General features: G+C 52.7%; 14 non-coding genes across 14 annotated transcripts; 7 read left to right on the top strand and 7 right to left on the bottom strand.

The window, feature by feature from the left end:
• The first annotated feature begins 751 nt into the window (after positions 1–751).
• Positions 752–942, top strand: LOC144896988 (U2 spliceosomal RNA). The gene has a single exon (XR_013626568.1). It is a non-coding gene; the product is annotated as a U2 spliceosomal RNA (small nuclear RNA).
• A 1,086-nt stretch (positions 943–2,028) lies between these two features.
• Positions 2,029–2,192, bottom strand: LOC144896934 (U1 spliceosomal RNA). The gene has a single exon (XR_013626516.1). It is a non-coding gene; the product is annotated as a U1 spliceosomal RNA (small nuclear RNA).
• Positions 2,193–3,103: 911 nt separating this feature from the next.
• Positions 3,104–3,294, top strand: LOC144896976 (U2 spliceosomal RNA). The gene has a single exon (XR_013626556.1). It is a non-coding gene; the product is annotated as a U2 spliceosomal RNA (small nuclear RNA).
• Positions 3,295–4,384: 1,090 nt separating this feature from the next.
• On the bottom strand, positions 4,385–4,548 carry LOC144896933 (U1 spliceosomal RNA). Its single transcript, XR_013626515.1, has one exon. It is a non-coding gene; the product is annotated as a U1 spliceosomal RNA (small nuclear RNA).
• A 911-nt stretch (positions 4,549–5,459) lies between these two features.
• Positions 5,460–5,650, top strand: LOC144896969 (U2 spliceosomal RNA). Its single transcript, XR_013626549.1, has one exon. It is a non-coding gene; the product is annotated as a U2 spliceosomal RNA (small nuclear RNA).
• A 1,090-nt stretch (positions 5,651–6,740) lies between these two features.
• Positions 6,741–6,904, bottom strand: LOC144896932 (U1 spliceosomal RNA). The gene has a single exon (XR_013626514.1). It is a non-coding gene; the product is annotated as a U1 spliceosomal RNA (small nuclear RNA).
• An 899-nt stretch (positions 6,905–7,803) lies between these two features.
• On the top strand, positions 7,804–7,994 carry LOC144896995 (U2 spliceosomal RNA). The gene has a single exon (XR_013626575.1). It is a non-coding gene; the product is annotated as a U2 spliceosomal RNA (small nuclear RNA).
• Positions 7,995–9,048: 1,054 nt separating this feature from the next.
• LOC144896961 (U1 spliceosomal RNA) lies at positions 9,049–9,211 on the bottom strand. Its single transcript, XR_013626543.1, has one exon. It is a non-coding gene; the product is annotated as a U1 spliceosomal RNA (small nuclear RNA).
• A 911-nt stretch (positions 9,212–10,122) lies between these two features.
• On the top strand, positions 10,123–10,314 carry LOC144896991 (U2 spliceosomal RNA). Its single transcript, XR_013626571.1, has one exon. It is a non-coding gene; the product is annotated as a U2 spliceosomal RNA (small nuclear RNA).
• Positions 10,315–11,396: 1,082 nt separating this feature from the next.
• Positions 11,397–11,559, bottom strand: LOC144896960 (U1 spliceosomal RNA). The gene has a single exon (XR_013626542.1). It is a non-coding gene; the product is annotated as a U1 spliceosomal RNA (small nuclear RNA).
• A 911-nt stretch (positions 11,560–12,470) lies between these two features.
• On the top strand, positions 12,471–12,661 carry LOC144896972 (U2 spliceosomal RNA). Its single transcript, XR_013626552.1, has one exon. It is a non-coding gene; the product is annotated as a U2 spliceosomal RNA (small nuclear RNA).
• Positions 12,662–13,747: 1,086 nt separating this feature from the next.
• LOC144896946 (U1 spliceosomal RNA) lies at positions 13,748–13,911 on the bottom strand. Its single transcript, XR_013626528.1, has one exon. It is a non-coding gene; the product is annotated as a U1 spliceosomal RNA (small nuclear RNA).
• A 911-nt stretch (positions 13,912–14,822) lies between these two features.
• On the top strand, positions 14,823–15,013 carry LOC144896992 (U2 spliceosomal RNA). Its single transcript, XR_013626572.1, has one exon. It is a non-coding gene; the product is annotated as a U2 spliceosomal RNA (small nuclear RNA).
• A 1,090-nt stretch (positions 15,014–16,103) lies between these two features.
• Positions 16,104–16,267, bottom strand: LOC144896951 (U1 spliceosomal RNA). Its single transcript, XR_013626533.1, has one exon. It is a non-coding gene; the product is annotated as a U1 spliceosomal RNA (small nuclear RNA).
• Positions 16,268–18,302: the final 2,035 nt, after the last annotated feature.

Raw genomic sequence — 18,302 nt, 5'->3', positions numbered from 1 at the left:
TGACTTCATTCTGAGCAAAGGCAGCGGCAGCAAGTGGCTTAGTGCATTTGCTGCAGACGTTCAATTGGGAGTGGAGTACTGACTCCATGTGCCTAGTCACACCATGTAACATGAGAGGCCAATATGTTAAACCTAACACGTGTAGACGTGCGAGGTCGTCATGAGTCAGTGGGTTGTCAGGTTCAAACTCCTGTGACACTTGTAAAAAACACTTAAATGCAGAAATACAGAAGAGACAGACAACAATATTCAAAGTTACTCGCAGCGAGGACAGTGAAACCACATACCCAGTGGCATGCCGCTCTACTATGAATATGCAGTTCACGCCCCTTCCTTTTTATTCTCTTTCAGGGGTCCCCTACTACATGGTCGTGCAACACTGGGGGGAGGCAGTTGTACAAGCTGTGTTTATTTGTCTATGTGTGTGTAAGTGAGAGTAATTACTTTAATTGTTTTTCCGAGTTCTTTTCTTGACACATTCTTGCAGGATTAACGTGAACATCTGCAGGGTCGCTGTTGGCGCTTTCAGGCACCTCCAGGACCTGGGGCTCACTGGGGGTCTCTGATCAGGGTCACGGGAACATTTCTTCTTCAGCACATTCAAACACTTTCTATTGTCTAAGTGAATGGATATAAGGGTGATAACTGACGCTATGTTTGTTCCGTCTACATTTTATTCCAACATGCGTGCAACCGGTCCTTTAGCTTGTCATGCCAGAAGTGCCCTCCTCCCCTACAAGCGCCCTCTGGCATCGCTTCTCGGCCTTTTGGCTAAGATCAAGTGTAGTATCTGTTCTTATCAGTTTAATATCTGATACGTCCCCCAACAGGGGGCTACATATTAAATTGTTTTTTGGAACAGGGAGCTGCGATTGGGGCTTGCGCCATCCGCTCCACGCATCGACCTGGTATTGCAGCGCTTCCAGGAACGGTGCACTTCTCCTTCTTGTGTAAACAGCAACAGCAGACTCTGGCAGGGTGCATCTTGTGGATGGTGCTGAAAGAAATGCACAGAACGTGCTCACGTTTGGTGCCCCCTGAGCAGTAGTTCTGCAGAGGAAATGGCTCGTGGTAGCGGGGCACTGTGTCTGCGCACTCCGTGGACCCCACTTCCCTCGCAGCAGCCGGTCTCCAGAGGGTGTCAGACACTTTTTGTCAGCCTTGCCTCCTGCAGTCTCCCACCGGCTCCTGATTCTCAGGTTTCGTGCGCGCTTCCCGGGGCCCTGTGAGTGTCGCATTGATCAACTGCTGGATGGAATCTGACACAATGATCTTCTCTGGTGGAGGCCTTCCAAGTTTCCTCCACAAACCAGTGGCATAAGGGGCTTTTCCGTCTTCCGTTTGGCTTCTCAGGGTCGGGTTTGGTGGCCCTTTGTGTGTTGGATATGACAAAAAAAGAAAAAAAAACCCACGTGGGATAGCCACAGGCGGTCAGAGCCTGTAACTTGTGCGTCTGCCCCCTCGGTGAGCGAGTGACCCGGTATTTTCTGCTCTCTTGTTTGCGCTTCTGACAGCTTCTGGCTCGGGTTCCAGTGGGCGAAGGGACTCAAAGTGCAGGAGCTGGCCTGTGCGGGTAGGTTTACCATGAACCACAATGTTGTGGCTTCCATCTTGGGTGTCGCTGCTTGCCTTCCTTGGACATAAAGATCCGAAGCAGTTGCCTCTGCGGCTGGGAAGGCCGCTGAGAGCGACAAGAGCAATTTGAGCCGCTTCCGCTTGAGTTGGACGGTTGTTTCTGACGGCCACCTCGTCCACTGTGGCCAGTGGTTCCGGTGTGCTGGTAAAGTGGAGGCGCTTGGCCGACGCCCCTTTCTCCGCCTGGTTGCCGTTTTACATTGAGGTTTCCTGACTGAGAGCAGATCGGCCTCTCGGCTGGTTGGTTGGTTGGTTGTCTCCCGCGGACGGGCAGACCTTTCCAGCAAGCGTTGGTAGTGCTGGGCTGGTCGTTTCTTGCTCGAGTCCGGCTGCACTTGCAAGCCAAGGAGCTCGGCACGGCGCTGCACCTGCCTCTTGTTTTAAACACGGGATCAGGGGAGAGCGCGAACGCAGTCCCCCACTATCACAAATTATGCAGTCGAGATTCCCACATTTGGGGAATTCGCAGAGGTCAGCTCAACCCAGGTGCAATGGCTGAGCCTCGCCCTGGGTGAACCACCTTCTTGATCATGGTATCTCCCCTGCCAGGTAAGTATGAATTGGACCGGTCTCGCCCGGACGAGTCTCTCGCACATGCCACATGCTAAGTGGTGGTCTCATCAGGTCGCCCGCAACAAGCCCAGCCACTGGACCTGTGTCCAAATTCAGAGAATGTCCTCTGGTTGTCTCAAGGAGTCGGTCTGTGTGGCACTCGTGTGACTTCATTCTGAGCAAAGGCAGCGGCAGCAAGTGGCTTAGTGCATTTGCTGCAGACGTTCAATTGGGAGTGGAGTACTGACTCCATGTGCCTAGTCACACCATGTAACATGAGAGGCCAATATGTTAAACCTAACACGTGTAGACGTGCGAGGTCGTCATGAGTCAGTGGGTTGTCAGGTTCAAACTCCTGTGACACTTGTAAAAAACACTTAAATGCAGAAATACAGAAGAGACAGACAACAATATTCAAAGTTACTCGCAGCGAGGACAGTGAAACCACATACCCAGTGGCATGCCGCTCTACTATGAATATGCAGTTCACGCCCCTTCCTTTTTATTCTCTTTCAGGGGTCCCCTACTACATGGTCGTGCAACACTGGGGGGAGGCAGTTGTACAAGCTGTGTTTATTTGTCTATGTGTGTGTAAGTGAGAGTAATTACTTTAATTGTTTTTCCGAGTTCTTTTCTTGACACATTCTTGCAGGATTAACGTGAACATCTGCAGGGTCGCTGTTGGCGCTTTCAGGCACCTCCAGGACCTGGGGCTCGCTGGGGGTCTCTGATCAGGGTCACGGGAACATTTCTTCTTCAGCACATTCAAACACTTTCTATTGTCTAAGTGAATGGATATAAGGGTGATAACTGACGCTATGTTTGTTCCGTCTACATTTTATTCGAACATGCGTGCAACCGGTCCTTTAGCTTGTCATGCCAGAAGTGCCCTCCTCCCCTACAAGCGCCCTCTGGCATCGCTTCTCGGCCTTTTGGCTAAGATCAAGTGTAGTATCTGTTCTTATCAGTTTAATATCTGATACGTCCCCCAACAGGGGACTACATATTAAATTGCTTTTTGGAACAGGGAGCTGCGATTGGGGCTTGCGCCATCCGCTCCACGCATCGACCTGGTATTGCAGCGCTTCCAGGAACGGTGCACTTCTCCTTCTTGTGTAAACAGCAACAGCAGACTCTGGCAGGGTGCATCTTGTGGATGGTGCTGAAAGAAATACACAGAACATGCTCACGTTTGGTGCCCCCTGAGCAGTAGTTCTGCAGAGGAAATGGCTCGTGGTAGCGGGGCACTGTGTCTGCGCACTCCGTGGACCCCACTTCCCTCGCAGCAGCCGGTCTCCAGAGGGTGTCAGACACTTTTTGTCAGCCTTGCCTCCTGCAGTCTCCCACCGGCTCCTGATTCTCAGGTTTCGTGCGCGCTTCCCGGGGCCCTGTGAGTGTCGCATTGATCAACTGCTGGATGGAATCTGACACAATGATCTTCTCTGGTGGAGGCCTTCCAAGTTTCCTCCACAAACCAGTGGCATAAGGGGCTTTTCCGTCTTCCGTTTGGCTTCTCAGGGTCGGGTTTGGTGGCCCTTTGTGTGTTGGATATGACAAAAAAAGAAAAAAAAAACCACGTGGGATAGCCACAGGCGGTCAGAGCCTGTAACTTGTGCGTCTGCCCCCTCGGTGAGCGAGTGACCCGGTATTTTCTGCTCTCTTGTTTGCGCTTCTGACAGCTTCTGGCTCGGGTTCCAGTGGGCGAAGGGACTCAAAGTGCAGGAGCTGGCCTGTGCGGGTAGGTTTACCATGAACCACAATGTTGTGGCTTCCATCTTGGGTGTCGCTGCTTGCCTTCCTTGGACATAAAGATCCGAAGCAGTTGCCTCTGCGGCTGGGAAGGCCGCTGAGAGCGACAAGAGCAATTTGAGCCGCTTCCGCTTGAGTTGGACGGTTGTTTCTGACGGCCACCTCGTCCACTGTGGCCAGTGGTTCCGGTGTGCTGGTAAAGTGGAGGCGCTTGGCCGACGCCCCTTTCTCCGCCTGGTTGCCGTTTTACATTGAGGTTTCCTGACTGAGAGCAGATCGGCCTCTCGGCTGGTTGGTTGGTTGGTTGGTTGTCTCCCGCGGACGGGCAGACCTTTCCAGCAAGCGTTGGTAGTGCTGGGCTGGTCGTTTCTTGCTCGAGTCCGGCTGCACTTGCAAGCCAAGGAGCTCGGCACGGCGCTGCACCTGCCTCTTGTTTTAAACACGGGATCAGGGGAGAGCGCGAACGCAGTCCCCCACTATCACAAATTATGCAGTCGAGATTCCCACATTTGGGGAATTCGCAGAGGTCAGCTCAACCCAGGTGCAATGGCTGAGCCTCGCCCTGGGTGAACCACCTTCTTGATCATGGTATCTCCCCTGCCAGGTAAGTATGAATTGGACCGGTCTCGCCCGGACGAGTCTCTCGCACATGCCACATGCTAAGTGGTGGTCTCATCAGGTCGCCCGCAACAAGCCCAACCACTGGACCTGTGTCCAAATTCAGAGAATGTACTCTGGTTGTCTCAAGGAGTCGGTCTGTGTGGCACTCGTGTGACTTCATTCTGAGCAAAGGCAGCGGCAGCAAGTGGCTTAGTGCATTTGCTGCAGACGTTCAATTGGGAGTGGAGTACTGACTCCATGTGCCTAGTCACACCATGTAACATGAGAGGCCAATATGTTAAACCTAACACGTGTAGACGTGCGAGGTCGTCATGAGTCAGTGGGTTGTCAGGTTCAAACTCCTGTGACACTTGTAAAAAACACTTAAATGCAGAAATACAGAAGAGACAGACAACAATATTCAAAGTTACTCGCAGCGAGGACAGTGAAACCACATACCCAGTGGCATGCCGCTCTACTATGAATATGCAGTTCACGCCCCTTCCTTTTTATTCTCTTTCAGGGGTCCCCTACTACATGGTCGTGCAACACTGGGGGGAGGCAGTTGTACAAGCTGTGTTTATTTGTCTATGTGTGTGTAAGTGAGAGTAATTACTTTAATTGTTTTTCCGAGTTCTTTTCTTGACACATTCTTGCAGGATTAACGTGAACATCTGCAGGGTCGCTGTTGGCGCTTTCAGGCACCTCCAGGACCTGGGGCTCGCTGGGGGTCTCTGATCAGGGTCACGGGAACATTTCTTCTTCAGCACATTCAAACACTTTCTATTGTCTAAGTGAATGGATATAAGGGTGATAACTGACGCTATGTTTGTTCCGTCTACATTTTATTCCAACATGCGTGCAACCGGTCCTTTAGCTTGTCATGCCAGAAGTGCCCTCCTCCCCTACAAGCGCCCTCTGGCATCGCTTCTCGGCCTTTTGGCTAAGATCAAGTGTAGTATCTGTTCTTATCAGTTTAATATCTGATACGTCCCCCAACAGGGGACTACATATTAAATTGTTTTTTGGAACAGGGAGCTGCGATTGGGGCTTGCGCCATCCGCTCCACGCATCGACCTGGTATTGCAGCGCTTCCAGGAACGGTGCACTTCTCCTTCTTGTGTAAACAGCAACAGCAGACTCTGGCAGGGTGCATCTTGTGGATGGTGCTGAAAGAAATGCACAGAACGTGCTCACGTTTGGTGCCCCCTGAGCAGTAGCTCTGCAGAGGAAATGGCTCGTGGTAGCGGGGCACTGTGTCTGCGCACTTCGTGGACCCCACTTCCCTCGCAGCAGCCGGTCTCCAGAGGGTGTCAGCCACTTTTTGTCAGCCTTGCCTCCTGCAGTCTCCCACCGGCTCCTGATTCTCAGGTTTCGTGCGCGCTTCCCGGGGCCCTGTGAGTGTCGCATTGATCAACTGCTGGATGGAATCTGACACAATGATCTTGTCTGGTGGAGGCCTTCCAAGTTTCCTCCACAAACCAGTGGCATAAGGGGCTTTTCCGTCTTCTGTTTGGCTTCTCAGGGTCGGGTTTGGTGGCCCTTTGTGTGTTGGATATGACAAAAAAAGAAAAAAAACCCCACGTGGGATAGCCACAGGCGGTCAGAGCCTGTAACTTGTGCGTCTGCCCCCTCGGTGAGCGAGTGACCCGGTATTTTCTGCTCTCTTGTTTGCGCTTCTGACAGCTTCTGGCTCGGGTTCCAGTGGGCGAAGGGACTCAAAGTGCAGGAGCTGGCCTGTGCGGGTAGGTTTACCATGAACCACAATGTTGTGGCTTCCATCTTGGGTGTCGCTGCTTGCCTTCCTTGGACATAAAGATCCGAAGCAGTTGCCTCTGCGGCTGGGAAGGCCGCTGAGAGCGACAACAGCAATTTGAGCCACTTCCGCTTGAGTTGGACGGTTGTTTCTGACGGCCACCTCGTCCACTGTGGCCAGTGGTTCCGGTGTGCTGGTAAAGTGGAGGCGCTTGGCCGACGCCCCTTTCTCCGCCTGGTTGCCGTTTTACATTGAGGTTTCCTGACTGAGAGCAGATCGGCCTCTCGGCTGGTTGGTTGGTTGGTTGGTTGTCTCCCGCGGACGGGCAGACCTTTCCAGCAAGCGTTGGTAGTGCTGGGCTGGTCGTTTCTTGCTCGAGTCCGGCTGCACTTGCAAGCCAAGGAGCTCGGCACGGCGCTGCACCTGCCTCTTGTTTTAAACACGGGATCAGGGGAGAGCGCGAACGCAGTCCCCCACTATCACAAATTATGCAGTCGAGATTCCCACATTTGGGGAATTCGCAGAGGTCAGCTCAACCCAGGTGCAATGGCTGAGCCTCGCCCTGGGTGAACCACCTTCTTGATCATGGTATCTCCCCTGCCAGGTAAGTATGAATTGGACCGGTCTCGCCCGGACGAGTCTCTCGCACATGCCACATGCTAAGTGGTGGTCTCATCAGGTCGCCCGCAACAAGCCCAGCCACTGGACCTGTGTCCAAATTCAGAGAATGTACTCTGGTTGTCTCAAGGAGTCGGTCTGTGTGGCACTCGTGTGACTTCATTCTGAGCAAAGGCAGCGGCAGCAAGTGGCTTAGTGCAGTTGCTGCAGACGTTCAATTGGGACTCCATGTGCCTAGTCACACCATGTAACATGAGAGGCCAATATGTTAAACCTAACACGTGTAGACGTGCGAGGTCGTCATGAGTCAGTGGGTTGTCAGGTTCAAACTCCTGTGACACTTGTAAAAAACACTTAAATGCAGCAATACAGAAGAGACAGACAACAATATTCAAAGTTACTCGCAGCGAGGACAGTGAAACCACATACCGAGTGGCATGCCGCTCTACTATGAATATGCAGTTCACGCCCCTTCCTTTTTATTCTCTTTCAGGGGTCCCCTACTACATGGTCGTGCAACACTGGGGGGAGGCAGTTGTACAAGCTGTGTTTATTTGTCTATGTGTGTGTATGTGAGAGTAATTACTTTAATTGTTTTTCCGAGTTCTTTTCTTGACACATTCTTGCAGGATTAACGTGAACATCTGCAGGGTCGCTGTTGGCGCTTTCAGGCACCTCCAGGACCTGGGGCTCGCTGGGGGTCTCTGATCAGGGTCACGGGAACATTTCTTCTTCAGCACATTCAAACACTTTCTATTGTCTAAGTGAATGGATATAAGGGTGATAACTGACGCTATGTTTGTTCCGTCTACATTTTATTCCAACATGCGTGCAACCGGTCCTTTAGCTTGTCATGCCAGAAGTGCCCTCCTCCCCTACGAGCGCCCTCTGGCATCGCTTCTCGGCCTTTTGGCTAAGATCAAGTGTAGTATCTGTTCTTATCAGTTTAATATCTGATACGTCCCCCAACAGGGGACTAAATATTAAATTGCTTTTTGGAACAGGGAGCTGCGATTGGGGCTTGCGCCATCCGCTCCACGCATCGACCTGGTATTGCAGCGCTTACAGGAACGGTGCACTAATCCTTCTTGTGTAAACAGCAGACAATCTTGTGGATGGTGCTGAAAGAAATGCACAGAACGTGCTCACGTTTGGTGCCCCCTGAGCAGTAGTTCTGCAGAGGAAATGGCTCGTGGTAGCGGGGCACTGTGTCTGCACACTCCGTGGACCCCACTTCCCTCGCAGCAGCCGGTCTCCAGAGGGTGTCAGCCACTTTTTGTCAGCCTTGCCTCCTGCAGTCTCCCACCGGCTCCTGATTCTCAGGTTTCGTGCGCGCTTCCCGGGGCCCTGTGAGTGTCGCATTGATCAACTGCTGGATGGAATCTGACACAATGATCTTGTCTGGTGGAGGCCTTCCAAGTTTCCTCCACAAACCAGTGGCATAAGGGGCTTTTCCGTCTTCCGTTTGGCTTCTCAGGGTCGGGTTTGGTGGCCCTTTGTGTGTTGGATATGACAAAAAAAGAAAAAAAAACCCACGTGGGATAGCCACAGGCGGTCAGAGCCTGTAACTTGTGCGTCTGCCCCCTCGGTGAGCGAGTGACCCGGTATTTTCTGCTCTCTTGTTTGCGCTTCTGGCTCGGGTTCCAGTGGGCGAAGGGACTCAAAGTGCAGGAGCTGGCCTGTGCGGGTAGGTTTACCATGAACCACAATGTTGTGGCTTCCATCTTGGGTGTCGCTGCTTGCCTTCCTTGGACATAAAGATCCGAAGCAGTTGCCTCTGCGGCTGGGAAGGCCGCTGAGAGCGACAACAGCAATTTGAGCCGCTTCCGCTTGAGTTGGACGGTTGTTTCTGACGGCCACCTCGTCCACTGTGGCCAGTGGTTCCGGTGTGCTGGTAAAGTGGAGGCGCTTGGCCGACGCCCCTTTCTCCGCCTGGTTGCCGTTTTACATTGAGGTTTCCTGACTGAGAGCAGATCGGCCTCTCGGCTGGTTGGTTGGTTGTCTCCCGCGGACGGGCAGACCTTTCCAGCAAGCGTTGGTAGTGCTGGGCTGGTCGTTTCTTGCTCGAGTCCGGCTGCACTTGCAAGCCAAGGAGCTCGGCACGACGCTGCACCTGCCTCTTGTTTTAAACACGGGATCAGGGGAGAGCGCGAACGCAGTCCCCCACTATCACAATTATGCAGTCGAGATTCCCACATTTGGGGAATTCGCAGAGGTCAGCTCAACCCAGGTGCAATGGCTGAGCCTCGCCATGGGTGAACCACCTTCTTGATCATGGTATCTCCCCTGCCAGGTAAGTATGAATTGGACCGGTCTCGCCCGGACGAGTCTCTCGCACATGCCACATGCTAAGTGGTGGTCTCATCAGGTCGCCCGCAACAAGCCCAGCCACTGGACCTGTGTCCAAATTCAGAGAATGTACTCTGGTTGTCTCAAGGAGTCGGTCTGTGTGGCACTCGTGTGACTTCATTCTGAGCAAAGGCAGCGGCAGCAAGTGGCTTAGTGCAGTTGCTACAGACGTTCAATTGGGAGTGGAGTACTGACTCCATGTGCCTAGTCACACCATGTAACATGAGAGGCCAATATGTTAAACCTAACACGTGTAGACGTGCGAGGTCGTCATGAGTCAGTGGGTTGTCAGGTTCAAACTCCTGTGACACTTGTAAAAAACACTTAAATGCAGAAATACAGAAGAGACAGACAACAATAGTCAAAGTTGCTCACAGCGAGGACAGTGAAACCACATACCCAGTGGCATGCCGCTCTACTATGAATATGCAGTTCACGCCCCTTCCTTTTTATTCTCTTTCAGGGGTCCCCTACTACATGGTCGTGCAACACTGGGGGGAGGCAGTTGTACAAGCTGTGTTTATTTGTCTATGTGTGTGTATGTGAGAGTAATTACTTTAATTGTTTTTCCGAGTTCTTTTCTTGACACATTCTTGCAGGATTAACGTGAACATCTGCAGGGTCGCTGTTGGCACTTTCAGGCACCTCCAGGACCTGGGGCTCGCTGGGGGTCTCTGATCAGGGTCACGGGAACATTTCTTCTTCAGCACATTCAAACACTTTCTATTGTCTAAGTGAATGGATATAAGGGTGATAACTGACGCTATGTTTGTTCCGTCTACATTTTATTCGAACATGCGTGCAACCGGTCCTTTAGCTTGTCATGCCAGAAGTGCCCTCCTCCCCTACAAGCGCCCTCTGGCATCGCTTCTCGGCCTTTTGGCTAAGATCAAGTGTAGTATCTGTTCTTATCAGTTTAATATCTGATACGTCCCCCAACAGGGGACTACATATTAAATTGTTTTTTGGAACAGGGAGCTGCGATTGGGGGCTTGCGCCATCCGCTCCACGCATCGACCTGGTATTGCAGCGCTTCCAGGTACGGTGCACTTCTCCTTCTTGTGTAAACAGCAACAGCAGACTCTGGCAGGGTGCATCTTGTGGATGGTGCTGAAAGAAATGCACAGAACGTGCTCACGTTTGGTGCCCCCTGAGCAGTAGTTCTGCAGAGGAAATGGCTCGTGGTAGCAGGGCACTGTGTCTGCACACTCCGTGGACCCCACTTCCCTCGCAGCAGCCGGTCTCCAGAGGGTGTCAGCCACTTTTTGTCAGCCTTGCCTCCTGCAGTCTCCCACCGGCTCCTGATTCTCAGGTTTCGTGCGCGCTTCCCGGGGCCCTGTGAGTGTCGCATTGATCAACTGCTGGATGGAATCTGACACAATGATCTTGTCTGGTGGAGGCCTTCCAAGTTTCCTCCACAAACCAGTGGCATAAGGGGCTTTTCCGTCTTCCGTTTGGCTTCTCAGGGTCGGGTTTGGTGGCCCTTTGTGTGTTGGATATGACAAAAAAAGAAAAAAACACCCACGTGGGATAGCCACAGGCGGTCAGAGCCTGTAACTTGTGCGTCTGCCCCCTCGGTGAGCGAGTGACCCGGTATTTTCTGCTCTCTTGTTTGCGCTTCTGACAGCTTCTGGCTCGGGTTCCAGTGGGCGAAGGGACTCAAAGTGCAGGAGCTGGCCTGTGCGGGTAGGTTTACCATGAACCACAATGTTGTGGCTTCCATCTTGGGTGTCGCTGCTTGACTTCCTTGGACATAAAGATCCGAAGCAGTTGCCTCTGCGGCTGGGAAGGCCGCTGAGAGCGACAACAGCAATTTGAGCCGCTTCCGCTTGAGTTGGACGGTTGTTTCTGACGGCCACCTCGTCCACTGTGGCCAGTGGTTCCGGTGTGCTGGTAAAGTGGAGGCGCTTGGCCGACGCCCCTTTCTCCGCCTGGTTGCCGTTTTACATTGAGGTTTCCTGACTGAGAGCAGATCGGCCTCTCGGCTGGTTGGTTGGTTGTCTCCCGCGGACGGGCAGACCTTTCCAGCAAGCGTTGGTAGTGCTGGGCTGGTCGTTTCTTGCTCGAGTCCGGCTGCACTTGCAAGCCAAGGAGCTCGGCACGACGCTGCACCTGCCTCTTGTTTTAAACACGGGATCAGGGGAGAGCGCGAACGCAGTCCCCCACTATCACAATTATGCAGTCGAGATTCCCACATTTGGGGAATTCGCGGAGGTCAGCTCAACCCAGGTGCAATGGCTGAGCCTCGCCCTGGGTGAACCACCTTCTTGATCATGGTATCTCCCCTGCCAGGTAAGTATGAATTGGACCGGTCTCGCCCGGACGAGTCTCTCGCACATGCCACATGCTAAGTGGTGGTCTCATCAGGTCGCCCGCAACAAGCCCAGCCACTGGACCTGTGTCCAAATTCAGAGAATGTACTCTGGTTGTCTCAAGGAGTCGGTCTGTGTGGCACTCGTGTGACTTCATTCTGAGCAAAGGCAGCGGCAGCAAGTGGCTTAGTGCAGTTGCTACAGACGTTCAATTGGGAGTGGAGTACTGACTCCATGTGCCTAGTCACACCATGTAACATGAGAGGCCAATATGTTAAACCTAACACGTGTAGACGTGCGAGGTCGTCATGAGTCAGTGGGTTGTCAGGTTCAAACTCCTGTGACACTTGTAAAAAACACTTAAATGCAGAAATACAGAAGAGACAGACAACAATATTCAAAGTTACTCACAGCGAGGACAGTGAAACCACATACCCAGTGGCATGCCGCTCTACTATGAATATGCAGTTCACGCCCCTTCCTTTTTATTCTCTTTCAGGGGTCCCCTACTACATGGTCGTGCAACACTGGGGGGAGGCAGTTGTACAAGCTGTGTTTATTTGTCTATGTGTGTGTATGTGAGAGTAATTACTTTAATTGTTTTTCCGAGTTCTTTTGTTGACACATTCTTGCAGGATTAACGTGAACATCTGCAGGGTCGCTGTTGGCGCTTTCAGGCACCTCCAGGACCTGGGGCTCGCTGGGGGTCTCTGATCAGGGTCACGGGAACATTTCTTCTTCAGCACATTCAAACACTTTCTATTGTCTAAGTGAATGGATATAAGGGTGATAACTGACGCTATGTTTGTTCCGTCTACATTTTATTCCAACATGCGTGCAACCGGTCCTTTAGCTTGTCATGCCAGAAGTGCCCTCCTCCCCTACGAGCGCCCTCTGGCATCGCTTCTCGGCCTTTTGGCTAAGATCAAGTGTAGTATCTGTTCTTATCAGTTTAATATCTGATACGTCCCCCAACAGGGGACTAAATATTAAATTGCTTTTTGGAACAGGGAGCTGCGATTGGGGCTTGCGCCATCCGCTCCACGCATCGACCTGGTATTGCAGCGCTTCCAGGAACGGTGCACTTCTCCTTCTTGTGTAAACAGCAACAGCAGACTCTGGCAGGGTGCATCTTGTGGATGGTGCTGAAAGAAATGCACAGAACGTGCTCACGTTTGGTGCCCCCTGAGCAGTAGTTCTGCAGAGGAAATGGCTCGTGGTAGCGGGGCACTGTGTCTGCGCACTCCGTGGACCCCACTTCCCTCGCAGCAGCCGGTCTCCAGAGGGTGTCAGCCACTTTTTGTCAGCCTTGCCTCCTGCAGTCTCCCACCGGCTCCTGATTCTCAGGTTTCGTGCGCGCTTCCCGGGGCCCTGTGAGTGTCGCATTGATCAACTGCTGGATGGAATCTGACACAATGATCTTGTCTGGTGGAGGCCTTCCAAGTTTCCTCCACAAACCAGTGGCATAAGGGGCTTTTCCGTCTTCCGTTTGGCTTCTCAGGGTCGGGTTTGGTGGCCCTTTGTGTGTTGGATATGACAAAAAAAGAAAAAAAAACCCACGTGGGATAGCCACAGGCGGTCAGAGCCTGTAACTTGTGCGTCTGCCCCCTCGGTGAGCGAGTGACCCGGTATTTTCTGCTCTCTTGTTTGCGCTTCTGACAGCTTCTGGCTCGGGTTCCAGTGGGCGAAGGGACTCAAAGTGCAGGAGCTGGCCTGTGCGGGTAGGTTTACCATGAACCACAATGTTGTGGCTTCCATCTTGGGTGTCGCTGCTTGCCTTCCTTGGACATAAAGATCCGAAGCAGTTGCCTCTGCGGCTGGGAAGGCCGCTGAGAGCGACAACAGCAATTTGAGCCACTTCCGCTTGAGTTGGACGGTTGTTTCTGACGGCCACCTCATCCACTGTGGCCAGTGGTTCCGGTGTGCTGGTAAAGTGGAGGCGCTTGGCCGACGCCCCTTTCTCCGCCTGGTTGCCGTTTTACATTGAGGTTTCCTGACTGAGAGCAGATCGGCCTCTCGGCTGGTTGGTTGGTTGGTTGTCTCCCGCGGACGGGCAGACCTTTCCAGCAAGCGTTGGTAGTGCTGGGCTGGTCGTTTCTTGCTCGAGACCGGCTGCACTTGCAAGCCAAGGAGCTCGGCACGGCGCTGCACCTGCCTCTTGTTTTAAACACGGGATCAGGGGAGAGCGCGAACGCAGTCCCCCACTATCACAAATTATGCAGTCGAGATTCCCACATTTGGGGAATTCGCAGAAGTCAGCTCAACCGAGGTGCAATGGCTGAGCCTCGCCCTGGGTGAACCACCTTCTTGATCATGGTATCTCCCCTGCCAGGTAAGTATGAATTGGACCGGTCTCGCCCGGACGAGTCTCTCGCACATGCCACATGCTAAGTGGTGGTCTCATCAGGTCGCCCGCAACAAGCCCAGCCACTGGACCTGTGTCCAAATTCAGAGAATGTACTCTGGTTGTCTCAAGGAGTCGGTCTGTGTGGCACTCGTGTGACTTCATTCTGAGCAAAGGCAGCGGCAGCAAGTGGCTTAGTGCAGTTGCTGCAGACGTTCAATTGGGAGTGGAGTACTGACTCCATGTGCCTAGTCACACCATGTAACATGAGAGGCCAATATGTTAAACCTAACACGTGTAGACGTGCGAGGTCGTCATGAGTCAGTGGGTTGTCAGGTTCAAACTCCTGTGACACTTGTAAAAAACACTTAAATGCAGAAATACAGAAGAGACAGACAACAATATTCAAAGTTACTCGCAGCGAGGACAGTGAAACCACATACCCAGTGGCATGCCGCTCTACTATGAATATGCAGTTCACGCCCCTTCCTTTTTATTCTCTTTCAGGGGTCCCCTACTACATGGTCGTGCAACACTGGGGGGAGGCAGTTGTACAAGCTGTGTTTATTTGTCTATGTGTGTGTATGTGAGAGTAATTACTTTAATTGTTTTTCCGAGTTCTTTTCTTGACACATTCTTGCAGGATTAACGTGAACATCTGCAGGGTCGCTGTTGGCGCTTTCAGGCACCTCCAGGACCTGGGGCTCGCTGGGGGTCTCTGATCAGGGTCACGGGAACATTTCTTCTTCAGCACATTCAAACACTTTCTATTGTCTAAGTGAATGGATATAAAGGTGATAACTGACGCTATGTTTGTTCCGTCTACATTTTATTCCAACATGCGTGCAACCGGTCCTTTAGCTTGTCATGCCAGAAGTGCCCTCCTCCCCTACGAGCGCCCTCTGGCATCGCTTCTCGGCCTTTTGGCTAAGATCAAGTGTAGTATCTGTTCTTATCAGTTTAATATCTGATACGTCCTCCAACAGGGGACTAAATATTAAATTGCTTTTTGGAACAGGGAGCTGCGATTGGGGCTTGCGCCATCCGCTCCACGCATCGACCTGGTATTGCAGCGCTTCCAGGAACGGTGCACTAATCCTTCTTGTGTAAACAGCAACAGCAGACTCTGGCAGGGTGCATCTTGTGGATGGTGCTGAAAGAAATGCACAGAACGTGCTCACGTTTGGTGCCCCCTGAGCAGTAGTTCTGCAGAGGAAATGGCTCGTGATAGCGGGGCACTGTGTCTGCACACTCCGTGGACCCCACTTCCCTCGCAGCAGCCGGTCTCCAGAGGGTGTCAGCCACTTTTTGTCAGCCTTGCCTCCTGCAGTCTCCCACCGGCTCCTGATTCTCAGGTTTCGTGCGCGCTTCCCGGGGCCCTGTGAGTGTCGCATTGATCAACTGCTGGATGGAATCTGACACAATGATCTTGTCTGGTGGAGGCCTTCCAAGTTTCCTCCACAAACCAGTGGCATAAGGGGCTTTTCCGTCTTCCGTTTGGCTTCTCAGGGTTGGGTTTGGTGGCCCTTTGTGTGTTGGATATGACAAAAAAAGAAAAAAAAACCCACGTGGGATAGCCACAGGCGGTCAGAGCCTGTAACTTGTGCGTCTGCCCCCTCGGTGAGCGAGTGACCCGGTATTTTCTGCTCTCTTGTTTGCGCTTCTGACAGCTTCTGGCTCGGGTTCCAGTGGGCGAAGGAACTCAAAGTGCAGGAGCTGGCCTGTGCGGGTAGGTTTACCATGAACCACAATGTTGTGGCTTCCATCTTGGGTGTCGCTGCTTGCCTTCCTTGGACATAAAGATCCGAAGCAGTTGCCTCTGCGGCTGGGAAGGCCGCTGAGAGCGACAACAGCAATTTGAGCCGCTTCCGCTTGAGTTGGACGGTTGTTTCTGACGGCCACCTCGTCCACTGTGGCCAGTGGTTCCGGTGTGCTGGTAAAGTGGAGGCGCTTGGCCGACGCCCCTTTCTCCGCCTGGTTGCCGTTTTACATTGAGGTTTCCTGACTGAGAGCAGATCGGCCTCTCGGCTGGTTGGTTGGTTGGTTGGTTGTCTCCCGCGGACGGGCAGACCTTTCCAGCAAGCGTTGGTAGTGCTGGGCTGGTCGTTTCTTGTTCGAGTCCGGCTGCACTCGCAAGCCAAGGAGCTCGGCACGGCGCTGCACCTGCCTCTTGTTTTAAACACGGGATCAGGGGAGAGCGCGAACGCAGTCCCCCACTATCACAAATTATGCAGTCGAGATTCCCACAATTGGGGAATTCGCAGAGGTCAGCTCAACCCAGGTGCAAAGGCTGAGCCTCGCCCTGGGTGAACCACCTTCTTGATCATGGTATCTCCCCTGCCAGGTAAGTATGAATTGGACCGGTCTCGCCCGGACGAGTCTCTCACACATGCCACATGCTAAGTGGTGGTCTCATCAGGTCGCCCGCAACAAACCCAGCCACTGGACCTGTGTCCAAATTCAGAGAATGTACTCTGGTTGTCTCAAGGAGTCGGTCTGTGTGGCACTCGTGTGACTTCATTCTGGGGATTTTTAGGGTTAGGGTTAGGGTGTGTCTTTTGTTTCCCCCAACCAGCATATGTCCAATAAAGTCTTGTTTCCAAATGTGTGTATTCTTGTCAATTTTTCCAGTTTATATAGGTTTTTCCAATGAGCAAATTCAGCTTTAGAGTTCAAATTAAAATTTTGGGTTCCTCCAGACCTTCGACTTGGTGTTATAAGTCCCAAACAAAAGCATAAAGCAAATGTTAGGGTTAGGGTTAAGCGCGTAGGGCTGAGCCCCCCTGCCCCCTCTATTCGGGGGGACAGCAGAAAATGCTCTGGCCCCCCTCCAGTTTGGACCTCCGCCCTGTCGGGACTGGGAGACGGCCCTCTGCCATCGTACATCCCTCTTGCGAGCACGGGCATGACGCCTCCCGTGCTGCACCAGTGTCCAACCCCCCTCCCTTGGGTCCATGTTGGTACACCGGGTATTAATTGTTATTGTTATATATATACATATGTATATAGGAAGGAGGGGCTTTCTTTTGTTTCTTTGTTTTTTCCTTTTAATTGTGGTAATTTTTTCAATTCTGTAAAGCACTTTGTATTGCATGTCTTTGCAGGAAAAGTTCTATATATACACATATGTATATATATATATATATATATATATATATATTGAAGCGCCGAAAAACTGGAGTCTGAGGCGGAGTGTCATTTGGGAGAAAACTTTATTTTTCTTGCAAACATTAACTTGCACCTTTTGCTACGTAAGACATGAAAGCCCCGTTGTCACGGTACAGCATGTCTGTGTTGCGGTGCGACCCCAGGATGCAGAGAGCAGGACCAATAGCAGGTAAATAATATTTATTTTCGCTATAATAGCAGCAGCAGAAAAAGGCAGTAGGACAAATTAACAATGATCCAACAAAAGGAGAAGCACACACGTGAACTAAATAGACAGCACAAATTAGGGACAGGTGTGGGTGGCTATGGCAACAAAGGCAGAGGCGGCAAAACAGGAAGTCCAATACAAAACCAGAGTGTTCAAAAGGGAAACCATAGCCCAGACAGGGAACATAGACAGACTGTCACGCAGGAACCCACACAGGGCGTGACAGTACACCCCCCTCAAGGATGGATCCTAGACGTCCAAAACAATTCTCAAAGAGGGATGGGTGGTGGGGGGACCGGAGGTGGGTCGCCGACGGGACCCTTCTTGGGGCCGGCCGGAGCAGCAGGCCCGGCGGAGCCAGCAAGACCCCTCCACATGATGGAGGGAATGGTCGGGTCGGTAAACACCCTCCGGGGGGCGCCCTCGACCAAGCGCGAGGTAGGCATCCTCAGGGGGGCTCCCTGGGTGCAGAATCTAGGCCCCGGCAGAAAGTCTAAAGGTAGGCGGCGTCCGGCTCTGACGCGGAGACGGCGAAGAAGCAGGCGTCCGGCCCTGACGCGGAGACGGCGAAGAAGCAGGCGTCCGGCCCTGACGCGGAGACGCTGAAGCAGCAGGCGTCGTCCATGCCAGAGCCTCTCCATCTGCTCCAGCAAGCCCTGCTCCTCGTCTTGCAGGTGGAGTGGGCTGTGCCCCCTCACTCCCTCAGCAGGTGGCGCCATCCTCCCTTTCCATTGGCGGGCTGGGCTGTGCTTCCAGCATAGCCCAGCAGGTGGTACTAGCCCCCCCTCTCGAAGGCGGATCCCAGACGCTGTCATCAGAGGGAGCCGAAACCAGGGAAGGGAGGAGGGAGGCTTGGAGGAGGGTCACTGGCTCTTCCAGGTCAGCAGTCCCGGCCGCAGCCACTTGTTTGGGCTTGAAGCTGCGTGGCTTGGGCACGGGCGGGATCAGGGACGCCGCACAGCTTGGCACGGGAGCCGGGTCTTGGAAACACCTGGGGCTGCGTGGCTTGGG

The sequence above is a fragment of the Doryrhamphus excisus genome, unplaced genomic scaffold (genome assembly GCF_037039965.1).
Source record: "Doryrhamphus excisus strain RoL-2023G ecotype Guam unplaced genomic scaffold, RoL_Dexc_Guam_v1.1 HiC_scaffold_24, whole genome shotgun sequence".
Lineage (NCBI taxonomy): Eukaryota > Metazoa > Chordata > Actinopteri > Syngnathiformes > Syngnathidae > Doryrhamphus > Doryrhamphus excisus.
Note: the sequence above shows the minus strand (reverse complement) of the source record. Positions and strands in the feature narration are given on the sequence as shown.